We start from the raw sequence: 27,944 nt of genomic DNA on the forward strand, positions 1-27,944 counted from the left end.
ACTCCATTTAACATGTGGTACAGAAAACACACAAAAATATAAAATATACAAAAACTACTGACCAGAATATGAGCATTCAACACATCCCCAGATAGCTGAGATCTGAGCGCACATTATTACCGAATAGCGCTCAGATCCCATAAACACAGTTCAATCGCCATGGAGCCAAATTCTTTCACATAGTCTTTTGTTATACGAATGGGCTCCATGGCATGGCTATCTGGGGTAATTCCATTTGTGCAGAAAAGTACCAAACGGGCCGCGTTCGTATGCTGGATGAACAGAAGAAGGGAGGTCGGCAGCTGCAGCGGTGTTCGTGAGAAGGAGTGTCCGTTTTTCGTTGCATGAAATCGTCGACGAACACCGCTGGGCATTCGTACGTCCAAGATGGCCACTGCCTTGTGGTCGGCATACGAATGACGACCACCCAGTCGGCATTCGACAATTAGGAAGTGTCTGCGGTTAACCCCAATGTTCTGATGAGGCCAAGAGGTTAACAAGCAGCACACTTCCATGCTGGATGGCTGGCTGTTTGGCAGTTGTTCGGTAAAATGAAGAAATAAACGTGGGGGCTGTACGGGCAGGAAACAGCCAAACAAACAGACAAATTATGGAAATATAAAAGTAATTCACATACAGAGGGTTCTGTCACAGACTCCTTGATGGCTTCCAGGATATTACCTGTGCATACCTGGATGACATAGCGATCCACAGTGAGTCCTGGGAGGAACACTTAGCTCATGTAGGAATGGTCCTGGATCAGAATCGGGCTGGCCTGACCCTGAAGCCAGAGAAATGAAATTTTGGGATGGCTGAGGTTCAGTACCTGGGTCACCGGGTGAGGTGTGGAAAGCAGAGGCCAGAACCAGCCAAGATAGAGGTGGTTACAAATTGGCCAACACCTCACACCATGACCGAGGTCCTAGACTTCCTCGGCACTGCTGGGAACTACAGGTGATTCATACCAGACTACAGTACTATTGCCAAACCCCTGACAGACCTGAGAAAGAAAAATCTTCCCTGACAGGTCCTGTGGTCTCCCCACTGTGAGGCAGCCTTTCAGGCTCTCAAAAATTCACTGGTTAATGCTCCTGTCTTGGCTGCCCCAGCCTCTAACAAACGCTTTCTCGTCCACGCAGACACTTCCATGTTCGGGCTGCGGGCAGTCCTCAGCCAAATAGGAGAAGACAGAGGGGAGCATCCTGTTGCCTACATCAGCCGAAATCTCCTGCAACGAGAGGTCGGCTATGCTGCAGTGGAAAAGGAAAGTTTTGCCCTGGTGTGGGCGTTAAAAGAAACTGACTCCCTACCTGTATGGACAAGAGTTCACTCTGGTTACAGACCATACCCCGTTGGTGTAGCTAAACTGGGTCTCAGGAGATAATGGCAGACTGTTACGATGGAGCCTATCCATACAGCAATTCAATTTCACCATCACTTACAGACCTGGGATACAGAATGGCAACGCTGACGGGTAATCAAGACAGACAGACCTCAGTCCAGAATAGCCCAGTTATGGACAGCCTTAGTCTGCCCAGAAAAGGGGTCAGACCGTGTCTGACAGAGTGTTCCACAAGGAGGGAGCCATGTTGCAGAGATCCCCTCTGTCTACTACAACACAGATACTTGTGTTGCTACCTGGATACTTTTACAATACCGCCACTTTTGTTGCTACCTAGATACTTTTCTGACACTGTTTATACGAACGCGCCTTGTCATCACTGTTCGTATACAAATGGTCGAAAGGGGAGCCGACCAAACTGACGAAAGAACTACCGAATGGCGACCACCTATACTCTGGCGTGTGTCTCTAATTAAACCGCGGTTTCTGTAGTTAACCGCAAGATAATCACTTATCCCAAGGTAGTCGCCACTCATATGCCGAACACAAGGCGGTGGCCATCTTTTGCCATTGAATGCTCAGCGGGACTTGATCGTCAAACCCCTGGAACTATTATCGGACCCTAGTTTGCACGGATGCCGCTGAGGTGCCGGTTTTCCCATCTGATTGGACAAAAAGACACGAAAGCCATACAGACACTTTATTCCCGGGCCTTTCAGAGACTATTCGTGAGATCTGAGCGTAATTCGTATGTTTTGTGCGCTCAGATCCAAGCTGTCTGGAGATGGGTCATTTTAGTGTTATCATGTGAAAGTTGTGTATATTTATCCTGTTTTCTTTTGTGGAATAAAACGTGGGTATTTCATGTACCTGGAGATAATTGAGTAACTGTAACCGTTGAGACCAATTATCTCCAGGGTAGGGGGGAGTGCTTCATAAAATGCACTTTGTTCCTATTGTCTGTGACACTGTATTGTTCTTTGTACCATCAGGTCCAGAGGCGTGTTCCGCTGGCCTGGAAACTTGTATTTAATCCGTGCATGAGTACCCACCAGTTCATTCTACCCTCAACTCGCAGCCTCGACTCGTGTTGTAGGAAAAGGTGTATCCTAGCTCTACTCGTAGCTAGTGTTGAATATCTACATTTCCAGGATTATTACTGTATGCAGATCGGAGCGGCGCTCTCACTCTTCAATACCGGGAACCAGGACATCTAAGCGGTCTAACTTCCAGCTAGCCTGGAGGCAACCGTAACAACCGGCTCTTGCTAACACTTCCTTGGAACTATTTTCGTCTTCTACATCGTGGCAGACTGGTCAGAACTTCCCTGCAATGGTGATGCAAAACTACCAAATGGATCTGGGTGATCTTTGGATATGTTGCTCACCCAGATCCATGCTATCCATGGATGTGACTCTTGTGGTCTTCCCATGCATTTTGGGGGTACTTTTGGGGTGTTCCAAAATTGTACACCATCCGTGGCAGTCATATTGTGAAAGGCCGCCACATTTGGTGGCAAGTGGGATCATCCCTTTTCCTGGACTGCTAATCTGTGGTTGGCACTGGTGTACAGTGAATGGAAGTCTGGTACACACAACTTAAGCGCAGCACATTGAAAGAATTATTAGGAGTTTGTGGAGGTACTCCCAGCAACAAAGCCAAGCAGGTCATAATAAGCGAATTAATGGAGCTAGACCGGGAGAACTTGGCTGCGGCAACACCAACCATTCATGAGAATGAGACGGAAACCAACAGGGAGATTCAGGAACGACTGGCACTGTTCAGGCCAAACCCATCTCCCAAAATATTAATGCAAGTAATAAACAATGTTACCACGAATGCAAACACAAGGGAACAGCGGGAACTACAAATACAAAGTGCAACAAACAGTTGCACCGCTCCCGAACCGCGAAAGGTTCCCTTCAGTACGTTCAAAGCCTTCAGCAAATTGGAAGGTAAAATTGATGGTTACCTGGCAGATTTCCAACACCAGTGCACGCTACACAGGGTAGCTGAAGAAGAGTGGGTACCTATACTAGCGTGGAATTTATCTGGCAAAGCAGCAGACCCTATTCAGACCAAGATTTTCACTAATATGAGAGGGTAAAAGAGGCGCTCTTAGCCTGGTATGCAGTGACATCCGAAGCGTACCGCAGAAAATACCTGGACTTTCGCAACATGGATAAAGACTTCTACACAGAGTGGGCCAGCCAGCTGCAACGATCAGCCTCCCAATGGATTACAAGCGGTTAAGCAACCACCGTAGACAAAATTTTACAGCTCATCCTATTTTACCAATTTTCAATTTTATAGAAGCAGACGTCAAGGAGTGGGTAAGGGACCGCAGACCTCTTACACTCCCAGAGGCAGCCCAGCTTGCGGATGAATACCATGACACTCGCAAGTTGGACCATCCTCCACCCTGCGTTCAAACCCTGTGGACCCAGACAGCAAGGGGGAACTATCACTCCCCCATCCGACCTACCCCTACCAACACCAAACCCCCTCTAGCACAGGGTCCCGTTGCTATTGCTGCTATGACGGACCACCTGACACCCCGACTGGGCTTCCTAGTAGCCTTGAGCACTATAAGCACCACACCGGACACCACACCTGACTCCCTACCTGTATGGACAAGCGTTCACTCTGGTTACAGACCATAACCCGCTGACGGGTTATCAAGGCAGCTGCCGCAGCTTGGCTGGGGTCTCGTCGTCCCTTCTCACCCTGGATTAAACTCCTGGATCTAGCTCCCAGTGTACTTTTGTATTCCAGACAGAGAGACCAAACGTTAGCCCTGATTCCCTGGAACTGTTTTGGGCATAGGACCATGTGCACTGTCGGTAAAAATAAGACTTCCAGTTAATTCCTGAACTGATCTGGGTGATTTTTGAATATGTTGGTCATCCAGATCAGGGCTATCATGATGTGGGGTTTTATGCATTTTTAGGGTACTTTTGGGGTGTTTTTAAAAAGTTAGTTTTTTCTGTGCTTAGAGATAATTTGAATAGAATTAGTACAGTTACTCATCCAATTATCTCCCAAGCAGAGGAGAGGGATTGTGTGCTGTGTGTGGGAGTGTCATGCCTTGTGACCTTATTGTTATTGATCTGTGAAGTCGAAAATCAGTCCTCCACAAGATCCCTGTGGGCGTATCCCCTTGCATGGGGATTGTCATATAAGGCCAAGTGTGGCTCCCATTAAAGAGATTCGTTTACCCATTCATGAAGTCTTGGCTCATGTTTGGGGGATTGGAGAACTGCATACACTCTGGGGATTGCTATATCACAATACTCCCCCGAGTATAATCACTAGCTCTTCTAAGAGCTGTTCCTGCTACGCTCGCTGGACTAGGAGTCTACCCACTAGGAGTCTACCCACTACCCACTGGAAGCTGGATCCTGGTTTTGGATCCAGGGTTGGTGGAGGACAGCGAGACCCCAACCAAGCTGTGGCGCTTTGTGGGTTTTATGGTGGTTATGGTGCTCGCAAGTACTAGGAAGCAGCGATTGACGGAGGTACCCGGTCCGGTCCGTCACAGCCATCATGCTATTTCTTCTAAATAGACAAGCATAATAAGGGCTTTGGTTGTAAATCTAAAATTATCTTCAAAATCCTCCAGTACTGGATAAACTACGTTCAAATGGTTTTCCTACTGCTCACCTCTGCCTTTGCATAGTAACTCTGGGATGTTTACTAACACTCATTGCAGGGAACAGTTTGACTTTTTCTTCAGTTATCTTCTTGTAATCTTCTTGCAGCAGAATCTTTTTAGTTATTAGGTCAGTAATAATGCAGACTTAAATCTTGCCTATATTTTCTCCACCAGTAAATGTAGGAAATTAGTTGATCCTGAGATGTTTGTTTCTCACATCAGAGTTCCAATAATCAAATCAGATTTTCTTGCAGCCTTAAAATGTATATTTATTCAAACAATACACGGCATCTCAAAATAAACTCTTTGCACACATCTGTACCAATACAGCAATATGTATGCACTTAAGTTTATATCCATTTTTTATGTTAAGTATTGGTGACGAACAGGGCCGGGCTGAGAAAAAAATTAGGCCCGGGTGTGACGAGACCGTTCTCGCCACTGTGCATTGGAGGAGCCTGGTTGCCCGTCTCCTGCCTTTAGACTATGGCCCCATGTTGAAACGCTTGATTTTCCCCTGCAAAGACACGAATATCCAGCACAGTCAGTAATAAAATCCAATAATAACCCATCACCTTTCCCAATCACTGGACGACACACAGTATCAGGAGTAGAACTTAACTAACTTTTAATCACACAACCCCTTTAGTTCCACTGAAGCATGGCTCTCCAGCCCAAACTTTCCAGCCCAAACCAGTTCCAACTAGTCTGGCAGTGTGCCTGGGACTACGCCCTGCTGGAGAACAATGGGACAGGAAACGGGGGAGGGGTACACCTTCCTATACACAATCTAATAGAAGTCCATACACTGTGCTTAAAGGGCCAGAAGCCACATATTAAAAATCCATCATGCCCAAATACGGTCTTTAAAGGGCCATACCCCCAGGGCCATAATCACTGGGCAGGAGGTGAGCCATCAGCCCCTCCAGGAAACTGGGGCATACTCTGGTATAGGACCCAGTCCGCTACATTTCTCCCCTTTACCAAAACGACTATCCAGACTCCAATCGGTCTGGGGTGCTGATAGTCGGCCGGCCTTTCTTACCCGGTGTAGCTGTCCCGGTGTCCTAATTGCCACATGTGCCCCATTGTAAATCCATAGTCTGGTAGCAAAGTAACCAGGGCGCCATCTCCCCTGGCTGGACAAAACTGTTGCTGGGGATGGCGGATGCAGTTCCCCTCCTCTAGACCTGGTGGGTCAAGGCCAGCGGAACTTAGCTCTGTGGCTCTCGGTGCCCTTGATGTAGATGGTGCGCCATCAGGTTCTAAGGCAGAAGGGAAGAGAGGGCAGAAGCCGCCGGCTTTCTGCCCGGATGCCAGCTTTTCTTCCTGCAACGCTCTCCTTTGTTGTAGGGGGGACCGACTGTCTCCCCTTCCAATAAATTGTTCTGCTGTTGGGATGGGGAACCAGCCGTCTCCCCTTCCAATGACATGCTCATCCGCTGGGGAGGGAAACCAGTTGTCTCCCCTCCCTGTAAGGCACTCTGCCGCTGGGGAGAGAGACCGCCTGTCACTTCTCCCAACATCACACTTGGCTGCTGGAGGGGGAAACAGACTGTCCTTATCCTTGGTGGTGTAGGTGCAGAGACTACGGTCCCATCTGCACTGTTGTGGGGCTTACTGTCTCACCTTGGTGGGCTATGCTGCCGCTGGGGAGGGAGGATGCTGCTCTCTACCCCCAATGAAACACACTGCCGCTGGGGATCTGGGCCGATTGCCCCGCATCCCTGTAGCTCCCCCTGCCACTGGGGAGGGAGGACGCTACTCTCCTCTCCCTGCAAGGTACACTGCCGCTGGGGAGGGGAGACAATGCTCTCCACTCCCTGCTCTTCACCCTGCCATTGGGGATCTGGGCCGATTGCCCAGCACCCCTGTAGGGCCAGTAGAGATACTGCCTTCCCATCTCTAACTGCCATCTGTGGGTTTTCCCAGGACCAGTCTATGAAGTCCCTCAGTTCTGGGGCTGGTTGGGGAGTAGATGGTACAGACCCCAGGTCTCCTGATGACAGGCTTGGTTGTTGGGGAGGAAGGACGAAACTCAATGCTACCAATGGAGTACAGTCCATAAGCCCCCTCAGGTTAGAATCAGGCAGTGTTACTGTATCAAATAAAAGGGCATAATCCTGTTCGAACTCCCCCTGCTCTGGTGGTACCTGCAGGGTATAGGATGACTGGCTGGAACTGATCAGGTGCTGGTAATCCTGCTCAAGCTCCCATTCCTGGACAGCCAATTCAATCAGGTCTGGCTCCAGGTCTTCAGCCATAGGGAGATCCAGCATGGCCTCTCTATAGTTAAGTATGTCCCAAAGCTGGGATTCTGCCGCACTCCCAAAGTCCGGTTCTGCAAAGGCCCCCCCATAATAAACCAGGGCCATTGTACTCCTTGACATCCAGTTTGTCGAACTTGACCATTTTGTGAACACGCTGGACCTCGTACCAACGTAGCGCTTGGTACGCATCATCGAGACCCAGTTCCCTCCATGCCAGTGTATGAAGCTGTATCACCAACTCTCCCCGGGGCTAATCTCCCAGTATAGGCATCCGTAGGGCTCCTTGCTGGGGAGGCGCTTGTAAGGAAACCAAGTCTAGCCAAACCTCTTTCGGTAGTTTCCTCCTGAAGCGCCAGAGTCTAATGTAGAGAAACCTCCGTTCGGTAGTTACAAGGAACGAAATCCATACGAAATACAAATCGCTTCACAAGATAATTCCCTTGGTAAAGCATACGAATTCCAAATAACAGTCAGAGTCCAGGATCAGGATACAAGTAGAACTGAGTTTAATTCACATACAGGGCTTTTTATGCAGGTCCCCATGCAAGGGGACATCCCACAGGGAGGAGTAACAATTATCCAATCCTGTACAGTAAAAATATAAGACACTCCCAACATAAACATACAGTTCCCTCCCCTAGCCCTGGAGATAATCAGGTCTGATACAGTAACAACCTAATTATCTCCAGGCTGAAAGATCACTGTTTTCCCAATTTCTGGAACACCCCTTCATACATGGGGTATCCCCACAAACTGATAGCCCCGATCTGGGTGACCAACATATCCAAATTTCACCCAGATCGGTTCAGGGGTTCGCAAAAACCATGGAAGTCCTATGTGACCGGTTCACCGTGGGTGGGCTGCCCAAAATAGTTCCATAAGTTCGTGTGGTTTTACCGGTCACTTTAGAAAAAGGAAAAAAAACAAATATAAATACTAACCGAATTCCCCTGGCTCTTAGCAGCGATTTTTCCCCTCATTCGTACACACAAATGTACCGAATAGCGCTCTTCTAGCTAGTCGGTACATATAGTTCCAGCGTTCGTACGTTTGGGACCGGTGTTCGGGAAGTCGAGTGTCCGATTTTAGTTCCAGACACTCGACGACCACGTCCCGCTGCCTTTGTTTGATTGAAAAAAGATGGCCGCGGTTTTCTCTGCCACGTGGCGTTCGGTAGTACGAACGCTGGGCGCACACTTAGAGGGTGAAAGTGATGCCGGCTTTGAAGTTAAGTGAGCCAGGGGTGGTCTTTATTTGGCAGTTCCATCTGTCGATTGAAAACATACAGAAATAGCAAGAAACAGGAAGAAATACTGAATAACAGAGTCATTTCTTCACACTGCTCCTCTATAAGTCCATAGGTCGGCATACCCGCCTAGACCCTGTCGGTTTGGCTTGGGGATGTCCGAAAACAGTGTTTTTAGGAGTCCAGTTCGGTCTGGCGTGATAGGCCATCCGCATTACCATTTTGTTTGCCCGGCCGGTACTGCATGGTAAAATTGTAGGGTTGGAGGGCTAGGCTCCACCGTAATAGCCTGGGATTGTCACCAGCTACCCGGTTAAGCCACACCAGGGGGTTGTGGTCAGTCATAAGGGTAAATGCCCGTCCGTACAAATAGGGCTGAAGTTTCTTGAGTGCCCACACGAGAGCCAAGCACTCTTTTTCCACGGTGGCATAGCAGACTTCTCGGGGTAAAAGTTTACGGCTGAGGTATGCCACCGGGTGTTCCATGCCGTCTGCTCCCACTTGGCTTAGCACGGCTCCCAGCCCAAACATGGAGGCATCTGTGTGTACAAGAAATTGTTTAGTGTGGTCGGGTGCTGCCAACACAGGAGCCTCACTCAATGCCGCTTTAAGCTTCTGGAAAGTGTCCGTGCACTCTGGGGTCCAGGAGACCTGTTTGGGAAGGGCCTTTTTGGTAAGGTCAGTGAGGGGTTTAGCCAGGGCGCTGTACTCTGGGACAAACTTTCTGTAATAACCGGACGTCCCTAAGAAGGCTAGTACCTGGGTTTTGGTACGAGATTGGGGCCAGTTAGCTATGGCCTCTACCTTAGCTGGCTCTGGACGTTGTCTACCGGAGCCCACCCTGTGGCCGAGATACTGTACCTCGGCCATGCCTACATGACATTTGTCGGGTTTCAATGTGAGCCCTGCGAGGTGGATTCATTTGAGTACCCGGGACACGTGGCCCAGATGGTCTCCCCATGTGCGGCTGTAGATGGCAATATCATCTAGATACGCACATGCGAAGTCCTAAAACCCCTCCAGGAGCCTATCGGCCATCCTCTGAAACGTAGCCGGGGCATTCTTCACCCCAAAGGGCATAACCTTGAATTGGTATAGCCCAAATGGGGTGACGAAGGCCGACTTGGGAATGGCCGCAGGCTCCAAGGGGATCTGCCAATAACCTTTGCACAGGTCCAGGGTAGTCAAGTAGTTCCCCCCCGCCATACGGTCTAAGAGCTCATCTATTCTGGGCATGGGGTAGGCGTCTGTTATGGTACGATCATTAAGCCTCCGATAGTCTACACAGAAGCGTGTGGTGCCATCGCGCTTCGGTACTAGTACTACCGGGGAGGCCCAAGGACTTTGGGAGGGTTCTATAACCCCTAGTTGCAACATCTCCCTTAATTCGGTGAGCATACTCGCACGCACTGCCTCAGGGATCCGATATGGTTGTTGCCGTAACGGCGTCTCTCCCTGGGTTTCCACGCGGTGTACCGCAGCGGAGGTATAGCCTGGGGTGGCTGAAAACATCTCTCGGTATCCCTGCAGCAGTTGAGTGGCCTCACCCTTCTCTATGGGGTTTAAATTTTGACCCAAGCTTACTTGGTCAATAGTACAGGGGGAGGTGTCTAGTAAATCAGGAAGGGGTAGTCCTTCACTATCCTCCGTGGCGGGGGCACACACGGCGCCCACATCCTCTGTTCTCTCAAAATAGGGTTTGAGCATGTTCACATGGAAGGCTTTGGTCAGCCTTTCATCTGAGCATTTGCTCACAATGTAGGTAGTCTCGCTAATCCGTTCTACTACCTTAAACGGTCCCTGCCAGGCTGCTTGCAGCTTGTCTTTCTTAACTGGTCTCAAAGCTAATACCTTCTGCCCGATGTCCAGTACTCTATCTCGGGCTCCCCTATCGTACCACTTCCTCTGGTCCTCCTGGGCCGTCTGCAGGTTCTCCCGAACAGATTCGGTGAGAGCCCGCAGACGGTCGCGGAACTCCAGAACATACTGGACGATAGGGACCCCCCCTCATCTGTTTTGCCCTCCCAGTGTTCCCGTACGAGATCCAGTGGGCCCCGAACTTTTCTTCCGAACAGGAGTTCGAAGGGGGAAAATCCAGTGGAGGCCTGGGGCACCTCACGGTAGGCAAACAGAAGGTGGGGAAGGAATTTCTCCCAATTCTTGTGGGACTCTGTAAAGGTTTTTAGCATCTGTTTTAGAGTGCCATTGGAACGTTCACAGAGCCCGTTAGTCGGGGGGTGATATGGGGCGCTGAACAGGGTTTTCACTCCACAGCTCTGCCACAATTGTTGTGTCAGGGTTGCCGTGAACGGAGTTCCCCGATCGGATAGGATCTCCTGAGGGAAACCTATCCGGGTGAATATCTTAATGAGGGTCTCTGCCACGGTCTCTGCCTCTATGTTGGTGAGGGCGACTGCCTCCGGGTATCTAGTGGCGTACCGTTAGTATGAACTTTTTGCGCGACTGGCTGGGTCGGCTGAGGGGTCCTATTAAGTCCACCGCTACTCGGTGAAAAGGCTGTTCTATAATGGACAATGGGTGGAGTTTGGCCTTCCGAAGGCCCCCCCTTCTCCCTACCCTTTGACATACGTCGCACGTCCTGCAATAATACTTGAGGTCCTGTGTGACCCTAGGCCAGAAGAATGTTTGGATTAACCTGTCCCTTGTCTTTTTGACCCCTAGATGTCCTGCTAGGGGAATGTCATGACTGAGTTTTAATAACTCAGCCCGGAATTTACGGGGTACAATTAACGTTTGATGACCTGGGTGGCCCCTTGTCCCACCCCCCCGGTCACTCTATACAGTAATCCCTTATACCATTCAAACTTTTCGTGCGGGTTGTTCCCTGGGGTAGCGGCTACTGTCTTCCTATATCCCTCTAATGTGGGGTCGGTACGCTGCTCTTGTTCAAACCCCTGGGGTGTATCCCAAAAAGGGGAAGGGGGATCAGCTGGTAGTTCTTGCATAATCCCAACCTCCAGCTGTTTAGACCCTGAACCCCAATCGACAAGGATATTGGCGGTGGGCAGTTTGTGGATAGCGCCCCCAGCCACCCTCACTGTGCGTCCAGTGCAAGCTTGAGCCCTGATCGTGTGAGGTTGCACCACAGTCAAAGTAGCCCCAGAGTCTCTCAGCGCCCGGGCCCCCACGCCATCTACGGTAATCCATTGGCGGTGGTGGTCCCGGTTGTCACCCCCAGCTTGCACTGGGTTGACCTCGTGTAACACACTCCACTGTTCTTCTTGGTTAGGGACATAGGTTGTGCTTTCTTGTTGCACACAATGAGCGGCTGCCCTGGGTTGTTGTGGGGGTTGCCTTTCCCAGCTTCCCCGGTTTAAGCGAGGGCACTGATTCTTATAATGTCCCGGTTGCTTGCAATAATGGCACACAGCAGGGGGTCGAGATGTGCTTGCTGGGCTAGGTGAGGGGTTACTCATGGAGGGTCTAGGAGGGGTAGGGGTTGTTGGAGCCGTGTAGTTAAGCTTAAAAGGTGGTCTGCTCGCCCCTTGTTCCTTCCTCCTGTTATCCTGATACTTGTCCGCTAACCTGGCGGCTTCCTCCACAGTTTTCGGTTTTCTATCTTTAACCCAGTCTTTGATGTCCTCTGCAGTGTGATTAAAAAATTGCTCCAATAACATTAGTTGCAAAGCATCCTCCAGGGTCATCCAATTACGGGCCGCCCTGTGTAGCCGAAAAGCCCATTCCGTATGGGAATCTCTCCCCGTCTTTCTCAGATCTTTTCCGGTATGCCTCCGGGGTTACAGCATATCTGGCCAACAAAATGTATTTTATCTTGTCATAATTATGTATGTCCCCCTCAGGTACTGCTCGCAGCGCCTCAGCTGCTCTACCTGATAATTTACTGCTAATTACTTCAGCCCATTTTGTGGAGTCTAATCCCTCCAGTGCACATTGACGTTCAAAGTCTTGTAAGTAACTGTCAATTTCCATCTCATTGTCATTAAAAGATTTAAATGCTGCATAATTTACCTTCTTTGGTAGTTCCCCAGTACTTCCCGGGGAGTGTAGTAAATCTCCCTGTGGCAGTCTGTCCCGGTCCTCTCGCTCTTTTTGCGATTGTCTGGCTTGTGCCATGACCTGCAGAACCGCCTTTGTAGTTGGGTTGGGTCCCAATAGACTGATCATCCATCGGATGTCCTTTTGCATCACGGTTTCTTCCTCTTGATCCATCTCTGTATTACTGGTACTGTCGCTCTGTATTAATTCTGCAATCAACGTGGCTTTTGTCTTGTTACTTGCCACTCTGCCTCGAGCTTCCAGTAAATCCTTTAGTGTGGTTCTTTTAAGTAGCTGGTACTGCTGAGCCATTCATTCCCTTGCTTGGTTTGAAATGTCCATTCGGGATTCGAATCCCTCCGCTTGCCACCAGTTGTAAGGAAACCAAGTCTAGCCAAACCTCTTTCAGTAGTTTCCTCCCTCCCGAGTCTAATGTAGAGAGACCTCCGTTCGGTAGTTACAAGGAACGAAATCCATACGAAATACAAATAGCTTCACAAGATAATTCCCTTGGTAAAGCATACGAATATAAAAACTAACTGAATTCCCCTGGCTCTTAGCAGCGATTGTTCCCCTCATTCGTACACACAAATGTACCGAATAGCGCTCTTCTAGCTAGTCGGTACATATAGTTCCAGCGTTCGTACGTTTGGGACCGGTGTTCGGGAAGTCGAGTGTCCGATTTTAGTTCCAGACACTCGACGACCACGTCCCGCTGCCTTTGTTTGACTGAAAAAAGATGGCCGCAGTTTTCTCTGCCACGTGGCGTTCGGTAGTACGAACGCTGGCCGCACACTTAGAGGGTGAAAGTGATGCCGGCTTTGAAGTTAAGTGAGCCAGGGGTGGTCTTTATTCTGCAGTTCCATCTGTCGATTGAAAACATACAGATATAGCAAGAAACAGGCAGAAATACTGAATAGCAGAGTCATTTCTTCACAGCGCTCACCTCGCCAACGCTGTACACCCTCCAGAGTTTCTTCCCACATCTCTTGTCGGGCGTCCTCTCTGCGGACAAGATGCTCTGTAACCTCCGGTTAAACTCATCTTTTACCTCGAGCGTTGTCCAGGGACTCGCTGGCTCTATGTCGCTCCATATTGATTCCTGTGTCTCTAAGGTGCTGTTCCTCTCTGGAGTTTGTTGAACCCTTTGTCTTCATACAAACTCCTGTACTTCTGTCTTCTGTTGGTGGAGTTTCCCCATAGAATGACAGCCGGAATTGCAGTTCTCTCTGAAATTCCAACCGCCCCTGTTCCTCTGCTGGGTTGTTCTGTACCCAAACTGGTCCCTTTTCTGCTCTGTATTCCGACATTGGTGCTGTTGCCTTTACTGGTACTTGCTCCTCTGTGGATCTGGATCCCGACGCTGCCAACCAATGTAGCGGAGAGCTGATTTCTCACAGCTTAACTCCACCAGTATATCTAGAGAAGGCAGGAACAAGTAATAAATCCCTGAGAATATCCAGCACAGTCAGTAATAGAATCCAATAATATCCCATCACCTTTCCCAATCACTGGACGACACATAGTATCAGGAGTAGAAATTAACTTTTAATCACACAAACCCTGCTTTTATGCAATGCTCCCGTGCAAGGGAGCCACCCACAATAATTAGTACATTAACCAATAAAGTACAAGGTACAACCCACACATCTCCTCCCATCAGCTTATTTGTTAACAGAATTAAAATGTACATATTTTTCTGCAACTTCTAGATGTACCCCAAATACATAGGGTACACCCCCAAATGTGGTATCCCATGATAGCCCTGATCTGGGTGAATAACACTGAAGCATGGCTCTCCAGCCCAAACCAGTTCCAACTAGTCTGGCAGTGTGCCTGGGACTACGCCCTGCTGGAGAACAATGGGACGGAAAATGGGGGAGGGGTACACCTTCCTATACACAATCTATACACAGTCTAATAGAAGTCCATACACTGTGGCCACATAATAAAAATCCATCATGCCCAAATACTGTCTTTAAAGGGCAATACCCCCAGGGCCATAGTCACTGAGCAGGAGGTGAGCCATCAGCCCCTCCAGGAAACTGGGGCATACTCTGGTATAGGACCCAGTCCGCTACATTATATGTTTCTCCGGTTCGGTGAATTGGTGTCTACAGTAGCTGTGCCTGTGTCTCTGGAAGGGAAGATCTACTAAACGGCTTTTAACCCCCTTTTATGCCTGGGGGTGCCGTTACAATTGGTGGCAATCGGCGGGATCGTTCCTACAGCCAGAAGGATAGCTACAAGGAGACACCATTCCGTGGATTTACAAGTTGGGGGCAACACATGTCCCAGTACAGTGACCCTAAAAGCAACAGAATGGAACCAGCAGTGTTATACGAGGAGGAGGACCTGGAAGGCCGGGATGCATTAAGGAAAGGCATCTGGTACCAGGCCTTGGATAATGTACAATACCAGCGGGGTGAGAGTCTCCCCAGTGAAGAGCAGCGATTGCAGAAGCAAGTGGCCCTGCGGATGCCCTTCCCGGGAGAGCAGCCCCTGGAGGAATGGGTGAAGGAACTAGAGCACCGGGTATGGCAGGAGCTATGGCTGGAGGATGCCTACCAGGCGCTCTGGTGGTATATGGCACAGTATATACCCTGGACAGCTGAGCATGAAAAGCCAGAGGGAGAGGAGTTTGATTGTCCTGGCTTGTTATGGGAGTCCTTTGCAGAGCCTGACTTTGGGAGCCCTGCGCTTCAGGACATCTTCTACGAGAGGGAGGCTAGGCATGACTGGGATGACCCCCATGAGGTAGAGCAAGACCTGGCTCACCTAGCAACCCTGGAGTGGGAACTGGAGCAGAACTACCGAGATCTCTTCCACTCCATTGGGAAGGCTCAGCAGGACAGCAAGGTGACAGACCCAGATCCAGACCCATTCAGCTGGGAAGATATTGTGGAGATTTACTGGGAAGGACCCCAGGTGGCCGGTGGAGATAGGACCGAGGTCTTTCCACCGGTCCTGCAGGGAATTGGGAGCCCAGTCTCCATTCCCCAGCGGCAGAGCAATGTACAGGGAATTGGGAGCTCAGTCTCCATTCCCCAGCAGCAGGCTGAGCTACCAGGGGCAGAGACGGTCGGTCCTGTCCCCCAGCAACAGGGCTGTTTAGCCAAAGAGGAGACAGTCTGTCTCCCCCTCCAGCAGCAGAACTGTGTATCCAAAGGAGACACAGTTGGTCTCTCCCTCCAACAACCAGGCTCCAACCAGGCTACTTCCGTGGTAGTGCTGGCACCAGGGCAGAGTACCGCTGGTCTCTGCCCACTCAACAACCCACCAAGGCAGCCTACCAGTACCCCGCACAGCCGTGGTGAGGCACCTGTACATGGACAAGTTTCTCCTCTACCCAGGTGTAGTAACCAGTTATTGTGGGTGGGCTGTACTACTAATTGTGTTTTGTGGGTGGGCTGTTGGACTAACCAGGGCACTGACCGGCAGGAGGTCAGATACCCTGTTAGTCTGTTTGGAAAAGGGGAAACATGTGACGAGACCAATCTCGCCACTGTGCATTGGAGGAGCCTGGTTGCCTGTCTGCTGCCTTTAGAATATGGTCCCATGTTGAAACGCTTGATTTTCCCCTGCAAAGACACGAAAGCCGGGTCATTCGGTGCTTGTCCTGTTTGAGCAGTGATACCCCAGATAGCTATGCCATGGAGCCCATGCGTATAATGAAAAACGATGGGAAAGACTTTGGCTCCATGGCAATTGAACTGTATATGTGTGCTCTGAGCACCATTCAGTAATAATGTGCGCTCAGATCTGAGCTATCTGGGTATATGTTGAATGTACCTGTTTTTTGCAATGGCTGCACAGTTATATATTTTTATGTATTTTATTGTCTTTTGCTGCCATGTGTTCAATGGAGTTTTGCCTCTGTCCTTGGAAATAATTGGATTACTTCCCAATTATCTCCAGGATAGAAGACTCTGTGGAACTGGTTTTGGGCAGATAAGCCATGCTTCATTTGGTCACAAAGGACCACGATCTATCTTTTGAACCACTGGACCAATTTGTAAGATTTTGGCGTATGTTTGTATTTGGAGTATGCGGATTCTGAAAATGGGAGTTGTATGTGAATGTGATGCATATTTTTAAAGTTATGAATAATGTGGAAAAACTATTTCTCTGCCTGTGATAATTACATTACCCATTGTGTAAGGTAATTGTATCACAGGCAGAGGGGAGGATTTTGTGTGGGAGTGTCAGTGTATTGTACGTGTTTATTGGTTTGTTTTCCAAAACCCTGTGGGTGGTACTAATGTGTATATAAGAACAATAAACCCACAGCTCTGTCTGTTCCTGCTTGACCCTCAAAACAGAGCCTTGTCTCGTTCTTGGGGTGGATTTATTGTATGCTGTTCCAGTTCGACTGCTAGGAGTGTAAACCTATTCGTATGTTTTTTCCTATTCGTCTGTTTACAGCATTCGTATGGTTCTGGTTTGCCTGTTTACGGCATTCGATGCTTCTCCGGTTCGGTGGATTGGTGTCTACAGTAGCTGTGTCTGTGTCTCTGGAAGGGAAGATCTACTAAACGGCTTTTAACCCCCTTTTATGCCTGGAGGTGCCATTACACCGGGCATTTTTCAATCAGAGCGGCCCCCTAAGAAGGGGCGGGGACAGAGAGTGTGTGTTTTGACATCACTAATGACAAGCACGCCCCCTCTCAAAGTGAGCATGTTGGTTCAATGCGCAGAGCCCCGCTGAAAAGCTCTGGCATTAGAAGAAGGCCCTGTATTTGTTCTGCGCAGCACAAGCAAATGTAATAACATGCTTGCGCTGTGTTTGCTTTAAATTGTCGCTGGTGTCTCCACAAGTGGGATACCAGAGGACAAAAGGGCCAGGAAAGTGTATGGTGCATGTGTTTGGAGCCTGCTTGTGGGATTGCGTGTGTATAGAGTGTGGTGTGGTGTTGTGTATAGGTCAATTTCATTTGTGTTTGTGGTGTAATATGTGTGGCTAGTGGCTGTAGAGAGTGCATGTATAGGGGCATAGTGTTATAGGGAATGTAGCGAGTGTGGGCATACGGGCTGTAGTGTGTGTGTATAGGTGACGTAGTGTGTGTAGAGGTTGTAGAGAAGGTGTGTTTAGAGAATGTTGTATGTGTTTGCTTACAAGGAATGTAGTGTGTGGGTAGGTTGTGCAGTGTGTGTGTAGGAGATCTAGTGTGTAAATGACCCAGAGTGTGTATAGAAGATTGTGTGTGTGTGTGTGTGTGTGTGTGTGTGTGTAGAGGATTAAGAGTGCATATAGGGTAAGGGATCCAGCATGTATCTGGAGCATAATGTGTGTAGTGGTGCAGTGTGAGGGGTGCTGTAGTGTGTGTTTATATATATATATATATATAATTTGGAAATATTGTATGTATGAGGTGCGCAGTGTGTGTGAGAGTGAGGGTGCTGTGTGAGAGTGAGGGTGCTGTGTGTGTCTGGGGGTGCTGTGTGCGTCTGAGGGTGCTGTGTGCGTCTGAGGGTGCTGTGTGTGTCTGGGGGACGCTGTGTGTGTCTGGGGGACGCTGTGTGTGTCTGTGGGTGCTGTGTGAGAGTGATGGTGCTGTGTGTGTGAGGGGGTGCTTTGTGTTTTAGGGGGCTGTGTGTGAGTGTGAATTTATTGTAATATATTTTTTATTAATAATTTATGAAAAATGTTGGAATATTCCTCATGTTAAATAATTTCATGGAATTCAGCAGGCCCCACTGCAGTGTCTATGGTGCACTTCTGTCCTTACGCCACAGAAGATCTGTGGGAGTACTGAACAGGTTTACTTGGCCCTCCACCAGTTTCTCTTGAATAGCATGCCTCCTGTCCTATCTTTTGATTTAATTCCACCCTACAATTGTGAAAATGATGCTTTATACACTGGATTACAAAGGGCACAGGTTGTGGTTCTACAACTAAAAAAAGGAGTTATATTTATAGGACATGTATATTCACACCATTCGGTTGTCCTCCTAGTTTCCCTTGCCTATTATTTAGGGTCGGTTGTCCGGCTCAGGCTGTTGTGCTCTTTGGACCGGGTGAGGTCAGCAGCGGGTAATCAGTCAGGTGTGTTGTCCTTCATTTTTCAGGGTAAGGGGGGGTGTGGAAGGGGGGGGGGTCCCTGGGGTTCGGTTGACTGAGGTTCAGTCAAGAGTTACCTCTCCTGGAGGGCGGTGTTCCTGGTGACCCTATTGTGACACCTTCTCTTTATTCCTGTGCTATTGGTAGGGGGCCTCTCTGCCGGATTTCTTTAGTCTACCTCTGGGGAATGTCTAGGGGTCGTGGGCCCATGGTCTTATTTAGGATATAGGATGGTCTCGGTGCGATTGTGTGTTCCGGTAGCATTCTGTCGCTTGCTAGTGAGTCAATACTAGGTGCCAGGACTTAGTAGTCCTGTAGAAGGTGCGCAAGGCACTCCGTCCATTGCATCCCTGCCTCTGAGATGTATTTTTTGGCATGCAATTGTTTTTGCGACACTGCTTCGTAGTCGAAGTTTGTTGTAACCTTTCTTTTCAGGTCCCATGTGCTGGGTGCCCTAGTGGATCTCCATTCCTTTGGTATTGTAGTCAGAGCCGAGATCAGTATATGGAAGATCAGGGCCCCCTTGACACATTTAAATGTGCCTAGGGTTAGGAACAGGAGTCCCAATGCTGGTTGCAGCGTAAATTGTGTGCCCAAGTCCCCCATAAGTGAAGCATAGTTCCCCTTTCTGTGTTACACCTCCAGCATTTTGCAGAGGCGGTGGGGTAGATTTTCGCCAGTCTGTCTGGTACCATATACCATCGGTGTAGTAACTTCCTCATTTGTTCCAGGTGCGCTGTGCAAGCTGTTTTCCCTTTATGTGCTGTGTAGGCTTTGTGCCAGTGTTCCATGGTGTATGTGGTGTGTAAGTCCACATACCACGCTAGGACATGTTTGTCCGGTACTTCCTCTGCCACTGCCAAGTGGTATGTTAAAGAAATGGTTTTGCAGGTGATGTAGAATTATTAAAAAATCTTTATTGTACTTGTATTGAATTATTGCACTAACTCCATTTTAACCTGATGCTGTGACAAATCCTCCATTTTGTCCCCATAACCTGACTTCTCCATATGAAAACTACATTACATGACAGAATTTCTCAGCACATCTAACACAATAGACAAAGACTGTATTCTCCATAAAGAGATGACTAACCCAGGAACTGCTGAATTTCCCCTAACTCGCAACATAGTATAATTTAAAGGCCATGAGAACACAGTAGTAATGAAATGTTCTATTCATAAGAGACCTTGCACCTAACCACGAGATTTGACATCACCGACCGAGTAAAATGACGCTCAAGACCCCTTGTCCCCCACCCGTGTCCAAAAAGTACCACCTCTTGGTGGGTGGACACGGAACTAACCACTTAGTTTTTGATCCAATTAATCATATTGATAGGTGGACACTAATCCAGACACTTAACAATTAATCCAATTAATGATGTTTATTCACTGATATCTTGATAATCAATGATGACGAAAATGTCTCTTAAAAGGGCCTGCGCGCCCTCTGATTCTGCACTTGCCAATAAATTTCCTCGAAGTTATTTTAACCTGAACTCCGTGTGTCAGACTGAATTACTTCAGCGTATATACGCAATTAAATTCTCTTTAATTTGGACAGGAACAGATAGACACTTAAACATTTTGGTTTACTGAAAAAGTACCATAACAACTTTGGCGCCCGAACAGGGACTCCGGGCTATGTCTGGCCGGTGAGCCGTCCTAAGGAAGACAAGGGTGGACGGAGGAATCCAGGGGGAAGGAAAGGAGATTGATCACCTCCAGGTACACGGTAGAGACTTCTGCAGAGCCACCGGTATGTTCCGGCCCCTTTGATTGACCCGTCCACGTGTCTGTGACTGCTTCCCGGGAGGACATCAAAGACAGGTAATATCTTGCCCGGAGTCTTATTACCCATTTGTTACCTGCATTTAGTCTATCTGTTGCCTGGGTGTGTCTAGTTTGGTTGCCCGGGCTGAATGTTTATTTGTTTCCCCCTTTTGGGATAAAGGGGGGGTGGACCCGTGGTAGTTTGCCTGAGGGTCCTGTGTTTGTCTGTTTTCCCCTTTTTGGGATAAAGGGGGGGTGGACCCGGGGGATTTGCCTGGAGTCCTGTTGCCTGTTTTACTCCTTTTAGGAGCCACGTGTTTGTGGCTGTAGGGAAAAAGGGGGGTTGACCTGTGGAAGTTTCCTGGGGGTCTTCTTTGCCTGTTTACTTCTTTTAGGAGCCTCGTGGCTGTGGCTGTAAGGAAAAAGAAGTTTGTGGAACTGTGGGATCTGTGTAGAATCATAGCTTCCTGTGATCCAATTTTGTGTCACTTTGATAGCCTAGCTAGCCTCACTGTGCGCTTTCGGACCATCCAGCTCTAGTTGAGTTGGGGACGTCCTGACCCGGACCATCCAGCTCTAGTTGAGTTGGGGACGTCCTGACCCGGACCATCCAGCTCTAGTTGAGTTGGGGACGTCCTGACCCGGACCCTTCGGCTCTAGTTGAGTTGAAGGTCCACTGATTATTTAATTGTGGTAGGAGACTTAGCCTTGTAGCAGGGGACTCTGTTTCCTGGGGGGATTCAGGCAGGCATTGCTTGTTTTTCGCATCACGTGGTAGTGAGACTTATAAAGTGGGTTTTATAGGGGCACTACGGGAGTGAGGGTGGCGCGGCCACTTTAAGTGGACTGCTGTAACGAGGGAGGCTAGAAAGGATTTCGGACCGGTGTTAGCTGTTATCCTTGGCCGCTGGTAGTGAGACTTACGAAAGTCGTTCTTCCGAGCGGGGACACTACGGGGTTGAGAAAGGTGACTTTGGAGTAAGCACATGATTAAAGGAAAGGAATTACTGTTGATTTCATTTGAACTGTGATGCATGCACTGTATTTCAACTGTACTGTTGTCTTGTTTGTTTAATGTGGAGTCATTTAAACTCCTGTGTCTGTCTCTAAGGATTTTTTTTTCCTTACTCTTTACCTTTTCTACACTTCCTGTACTATTGCACTATCCACTCCCATTCCTCTTAATAGAGAAGTGATTGGTCACACACTTCTCACCTCGCTCCAATCCGTGTCTACCACCCCGGGTAGGCGGATTCAGTGACTAGTCTACGTTTTGGGAAGACGCACTTGAGAAAGACCCACGATTCTCAGGTGGCAGTCGAGCATTGTAGACGTTCCGGTTCAATTTTCCTTACCTTTCCCTATATCTAGGACGCTGGTGTAGGGGGAAGGGGATTATGGGGCAGGATTTAAGTAAGCCCAGTAAAGGCTGGTTAGCATGTGATTTAGTTGATGACAGAGAGGGTGAGGAGATGGTTAAAGGTGTTGAAAAGATTGCAAAAGTATGTAAAATTGCTGTGCCGACATGTGGCAGATTGCAACCAGAAAGTTGGCGTAGATTATTGATGGAAAAGAGAGGCAAGCTTGCAAATAATGATTTATTAAAAACAGCTGAAGCATGGTACAGAGTAGCGAAGGCTATTCAGCAAGAAGGTTGGGTTGAGGAAGAAATAATTCACAAGGGTGTGAAAATGTTTGTGTACCATAATAATTGTGTTGCTGGGGCCTGTCCTCAGCCAGCGCCCCAAAATGGCGCCCAGGGAATGTCTATCCCCAAGGTTCAGTCAGCAATGGGAGATTGCCAGCTGACTAGGTATCCCACTCCCAATCCTCCCAGCTCCCATCCCGTCACCTCTCCCGTTTGTCCGGTCCTAAATTCTGATGGATCCTATTTTTCCCCTTCTCCTTCTCTAACACTCCCATCACCCTCATCCATCCCTAAGCTACCTTCCGTGTCTAATCCTAACATTTCATCTGCCATCCCTTCCCCGCACTTTCTCTCCGTTGATAATCCTACCCTCCCATCTGCATTTGCCCAGTTAGCTAACCCCTCCTCTCCTGGCACTGTCAATCTTGCTGATCCCACTCCGGCTCCTCCTTCTTCACCCGCCTCTACTGATTCTTCTCCATCCTCTCCCTTGTCCGTCCCTACCACAACCCCAGTTCCCACCCCCTTTGCCAACCCCTACCCAACCTTCCTGCCCACTCCAGGTTCCGCCCCAACCCCCACCCAGATGGCTTGGCCATACCCCTTCCCATACCCCATGTCCATGCCCTATCCATACCCCTTTCCCCAAGCCACTCCCCAGGTTCCGGTCATGCCCAGTCCGATACCGTCTGCCCCGGATGTGCCCACATCCAATATGGCCGCCACTTCTTCCCTTAACCCCAATGCAACTTCCTTCCCCGCCTCCAATATGGCGGCCCCCAGTCATTCAGCACCCCTGATGCCGGTGCTTCCCGGTGATTACCGGTCCCATGATTATGACCCAATGGCGTCTCCCGCCTCCGGGACTCCCTCTCATCCCCCGGCCCTGTCACCTCAGGTGATCCCCTCACGCAGAAGGGCCCAGATCATAGAATTAGATGAGGAAGAAGATGACAGGGATGACAGGCTGTCCCAGGATTCATTAGAGGCTGCAAGAGTCTCGACCCACCGTTCTATTGAAGACCCCTTCGGCCATAAGGGTCGGGGAGAGAGGGCCCCTCCTAAATATGTTGCTTTCAATCCCACACAAGCTAGTGCTTTAATGAAATCTCTCCCTGACCCAGAGAAACAGCCTATGCCTTTTTACCGAGGGATTGTTCAGATACAAAAGACTTATTCCGCCGCCTGGCGTGACCTACTGAGCATTTGTGCTATTAAAGCAGGGGATGCATATTGGCCCAGCATGGCCCGCCACCTCAGTACAGATCTACTTACAAGTGATGTTGATTACCCCTCCGGAGTAACTTTTTGCAATCAATTAAAAGATTGGGCTAAAGATAAACTTGCTGATCAAGCTGCTGGCCTTACTGATGTTGTGCAAGACAAAGGAGAATCAGTGGAAAGGTTTCATGCAAGACTATATCAAATGTTTACAGATTTGGGATTTGATCTCACTGACAAAATTCATTCACAAATGTTATCAGGTGCGTTTGTTCAAGGTGTTAAGGACTCCATACGAAAGGGAATCATTGCTGCACGCCCTGAATATAAGGTTGTTCCCCTAGATACGTTACTCCTAGTTGCTAGAGGTTTGGAATCTGCCCAAACCCCCAGAAGACCCAATCCAGCTCCTCTCATGGTGGCCCGTGCCGCCCCCATCACCCCGGGCACCAAGGGTGTCAAGTTAGAGGATGTAACATGTTTTAATTGTGGGGCTAAGGGACACTACAGGAGTGACTGTCCAGAACCCAAAAGGGAACCGGGGGAGCCCAAAAAGTTTCCCTCAGGGGAGCCTAAAAAGTTTCCCAAGCCTGCCCCGGCCCCTAAGGCCGAGAAAACGGTTTCAATTGTTGAGGAACCAGATGATGATTAGGAAATTGGCAAACCTGTGTCATTAACCCCTGTCATGGCAGTGTCTACAGGGGATAAGGGGGGGGGGGGGGCACTTGCCACAGTGACTTTACCCATTGAAGGCCAACCTACCACATTTCTTATTGACACAGGCGCAGCCCGAAGTGTTCTTAGAGAACAAGACCTGCCAGACCCATCTTTCTTGTCAAGTATTGATGTCTCCTGTGTTGGAGTGGATGGCCAACCGAGACACAGTCCTCTAACAACCCCTCTGCGGGTTGGCACAAGCTTACTTGCTCGTTTTGTAGTTTCCTCCACATGCCCAATTAACCTGTTAGGCGCTGATGTCCTCTCACGCCTGCAGGCATCTATAACCTTCACTCCAGATGGACAGGTAGAAATGTTTACACCTCTATCTGTTTCTGACACTTCAGCCCTGTGCTCCTTACCTTTGATGCTGCAATTAGAAAAACCCAATAAGGAAGCAGCAGAACCTAGGTCCAATTTCCCAGATGAGTTAAAAACTCAGGTGCCTGCTAAGTTATGGTCCTCAGGCCCAGAGGATATAGGTCACCTAAATGTCCCACCTGTGGTGGTTAAGCTTATTCCAGGAGCTAAATTACCAAGGAAGCCACAATATCCTCTAAAACCAGCACAGGCTGCAGCCATATCTATTCACATCAAAGCACTCCTGGAAAAGGGTGCTCTAGTGAAGTGTAAATCAGAATGTAACACTCCATTATTTCCTGTAAAGAAAAAGACTCTAAAAGGTGAACCAGTAAAATACAGAATGGTTCAGGATCTACGTGCTGTTAATGAAGCCACTGTCCTGGACACCCCTCTTGTACCAAACCCCCACACTCTGCTCTCTGGCGTCCCACCTTCTGCAAAGTACTTTACAGTCATTGACCTAGCTAATGCTTTTTTCAGTGTTCCACTGGATCCATCCTGTCAATACCTGTTTGCTTTCACCCATGAAATGCAACAGTATACCTGGACTGTCATGCCCCAAGGGGCTCAAAATTCTCCAAGTCAATTTGCAAAGGCCATGTGTACCATCCTGAACCCATGGCAAGCTGAACACCCAGAAGTTGTTCTACTCCAGTATGTGGATGATTTACTGCTCTGTGGAGATGATATACCCACTACTGAAAAGAGTTCAATTAGTCTGCTTTGCTATTTGGCAGAACAAGGATGCAAAGCTTCACTTCTCAAACTGCAGTTCTGTCAACCTTCAGTGATTTTCCTTGGACATTGCCTATCTCAAGGTACCAGACATCTCACTCGGGACCGAGTCAGAGCAATCCTGGACATTCCACCCCCAAGGACTTCAAAATCTCTCCATGCCTTCTTAGGCCTCATTTCCTATTGCAGAGCATGGATCCCAGAAGCCTCTCTGCTTATGCAACCTCTCTATGATGCACTCAAGTCAGACCCATTCGGCATGACCAACGAAGCTTTGGACAATTTCAAATCTCTCAAACGAGCCATTGTCTCTGCTCCTGCCTTGGGCCTACCAGACTATACCAAACCTTTCAAATTATTTGTCTCTGAAAGACTAGGCCATGCCACAGGAGTTCTTACCCAAACTAATGACTTAAAAGGCCGCCAGAGGCCTATTGGATACTTTTCATGCCAACTGGACATTGTGGCCAGAGGGACCCCTTCCTGCCTGAGGGCTGTTTTTGCTCCGAGAGAACTCATTGAAAGAACCTCAGACCTGGTCCTTGGCCACCCTTTGGTTGTTCTGGCCCCTCATGACATCTCTGCCATTATCAACCAAGTCCAGCTCAAGCACGTGTCTCCCGCTAGACACCTGCGTCTGCAATGTCATCTTCTTTAGCCTGACAACATTTCTATACAAAGATGTCAAGTTCTTAACCCATCCACTCTTCTTCCACTCCCTGAGGTGGGTATCTACTATGGGTTTGTCACAGATGAAACCTACATCTACCTTCTCTGTGGATGTATCAAGAACATGCATCCACATTTAACTTTTCACAAAGACAAGACACCTCTGTGTGAAGGTCCGGATTATGCCTTCTGTACCATGTGGTACAAGCCGGACATTACTCCTGAACCTTGCTATGAAGATGAGCTCTACCACTGGTTTGAAGTAAAGCTCACTGCCCAAGATTTCTATTGTGACTCGGAAGGCAACAGCGTGGTCCTGATCCAACTGCCTCCAGAACTCAATTACCTATACCGCCATTGGGATACTGCTATTCCACATATTCCTGTTACCAAGTTGAAGACAAGATCATGGAATGACCTTGGGCCCATGGCAAAATTATGGGCCACCATGGATGAATCACAACTACAGGAAAATGGCATTGCCAAATACCCAGCAACTGACCTTCTTGAAGCATGGCCACGCCATTTCCTAGAAAAAGAATTTAAAGACCTAGTTATAACAAATGACTATAACCCAGAAACTCCTCATGACTGTTTCGAACAGATGAAAATGGAAACAGTGCACTTACCAACCGTGCATGAGAATCCATTACCGGATCCGGATTTTACTCTGTTTGTGGATGGTTCAAGGTATGCTGATGAAGAAGGAAAATACCACACAGGATATGCCGTAACCACAACAGAGGAAGTTCTCAAGTCATCACCTTTACCGCCAGCAATGTCTGCGCAAGAAGCTGAATTACAGGCTCTGACTTCAGCATGCAAGATTTCCGAAGGAAAACGTGCCAACATCTATACAGATTCAAGATATGCTCTGGGTGTGGCACATGACTTCGGCCTCATTTGGAAGACAAGAGGATTTCTTACCACTGCCGGTACACCAGTCAAACACAGCTCTGCAATCAAGGAACTAATGGATGCCCTCCTACTCCCTGAAGAAGTGGCCGTTTTGAAAATAAAGGCACATGGGAAATTGGATACAGATGAAGCAAAGGGCAACCATTTGGCTGATCAGGCTGCTAAGCAAGCGGCCAGAGATTTGCAGGAAGTGGATGAAGAAGTGTCCGGTCAAGAAGAAGAAGTTCCTATCTTTACCTTGCAAACTCTTCCTACTGACCTAAGAATTTTGCGAGAACAACAAGCTGCAATTACTCCTGAAGAAGTCCAGAAATGGAAAAAGAAAGGAGCTGTCCTAAAAGACGGAATTTACTACAACAACTCTAAATTTTGCCTTCCAAAGAATTTATATCCGGCAGTTGTCCAATGGGCACATGGGCCTGCACATCTGTCAAAAGACCTAATGGCCGCCCTCATTCAAAAGTATTATGAAGCCCCTGGAATCACAACTTTGATCAGCAATTTCTGTAAGGCCTGTGTCATTTGTGCAAAATGCAATCCAGGAAGACCAATCAGGGTGCCTGCAAAGCACCTAGCAAAACCCATGTACCCATTCCAGAGAATTCAAATTAACCACATTCAAATGCCCAAGAGTGGGCCTCATGAATATGCACTAGTAATAGTGGACATGTTCTCAGGCTGGCCAGAAGCCTACCCTGTGACCAATATCACTGCAAAAACCACCGCAAAACGCCTACTTACAGACATTGTATGTAGATTTGGACTTCCAGAAGTCATTGAAAGTGATCAGGGCCCAGCCTTTACAGCAACAGTGACTAAAGACATTTGGACTGCTCTGGGGGTGACCCTAGCCTTTCACACCCCTTACCACCCACAAAGTAGTGGTAAAGTAGAGCGCATGAACGGCACTCTAAAAGCCAGAATGTTAAAAATGTCACAGGAAACAAAGATGCCCTGGCCAGAAAGCCTGCCAATAGCTTTATTCAGCGTTAGACACACACCTAGAGGGAAGCACTCGTTATCCCCATATGAAATTCTATTTGGGACAGCACCCAGACTAGGTTGTTATTATCCACAACAGTTACAGCTTCAATCTGATGTTTTAGTAGACTATGTAACTGAACTTGCAAGTGTCTTGAACAAAATACATGCCCAAGTTTTCTCTTCAATTCCAGATCCTGATTTGGACACAGGTACCCATAACCTGCTCCCAGGAGATTGGGTTCTGGTTAAGAAGTTCGTGCGGAAAAGTACCCTGGAACCAAGATTTGACGGGCCATTCCAAGTTCTCCTGATCACCGCAACTT

Source organism: Pelobates fuscus, chromosome 7, assembly GCF_036172605.1.
Source record: "Pelobates fuscus isolate aPelFus1 chromosome 7, aPelFus1.pri, whole genome shotgun sequence".
NCBI classification, from domain to species: Eukaryota; Metazoa; Chordata; class Amphibia; order Anura; family Pelobatidae; genus Pelobates; species Pelobates fuscus.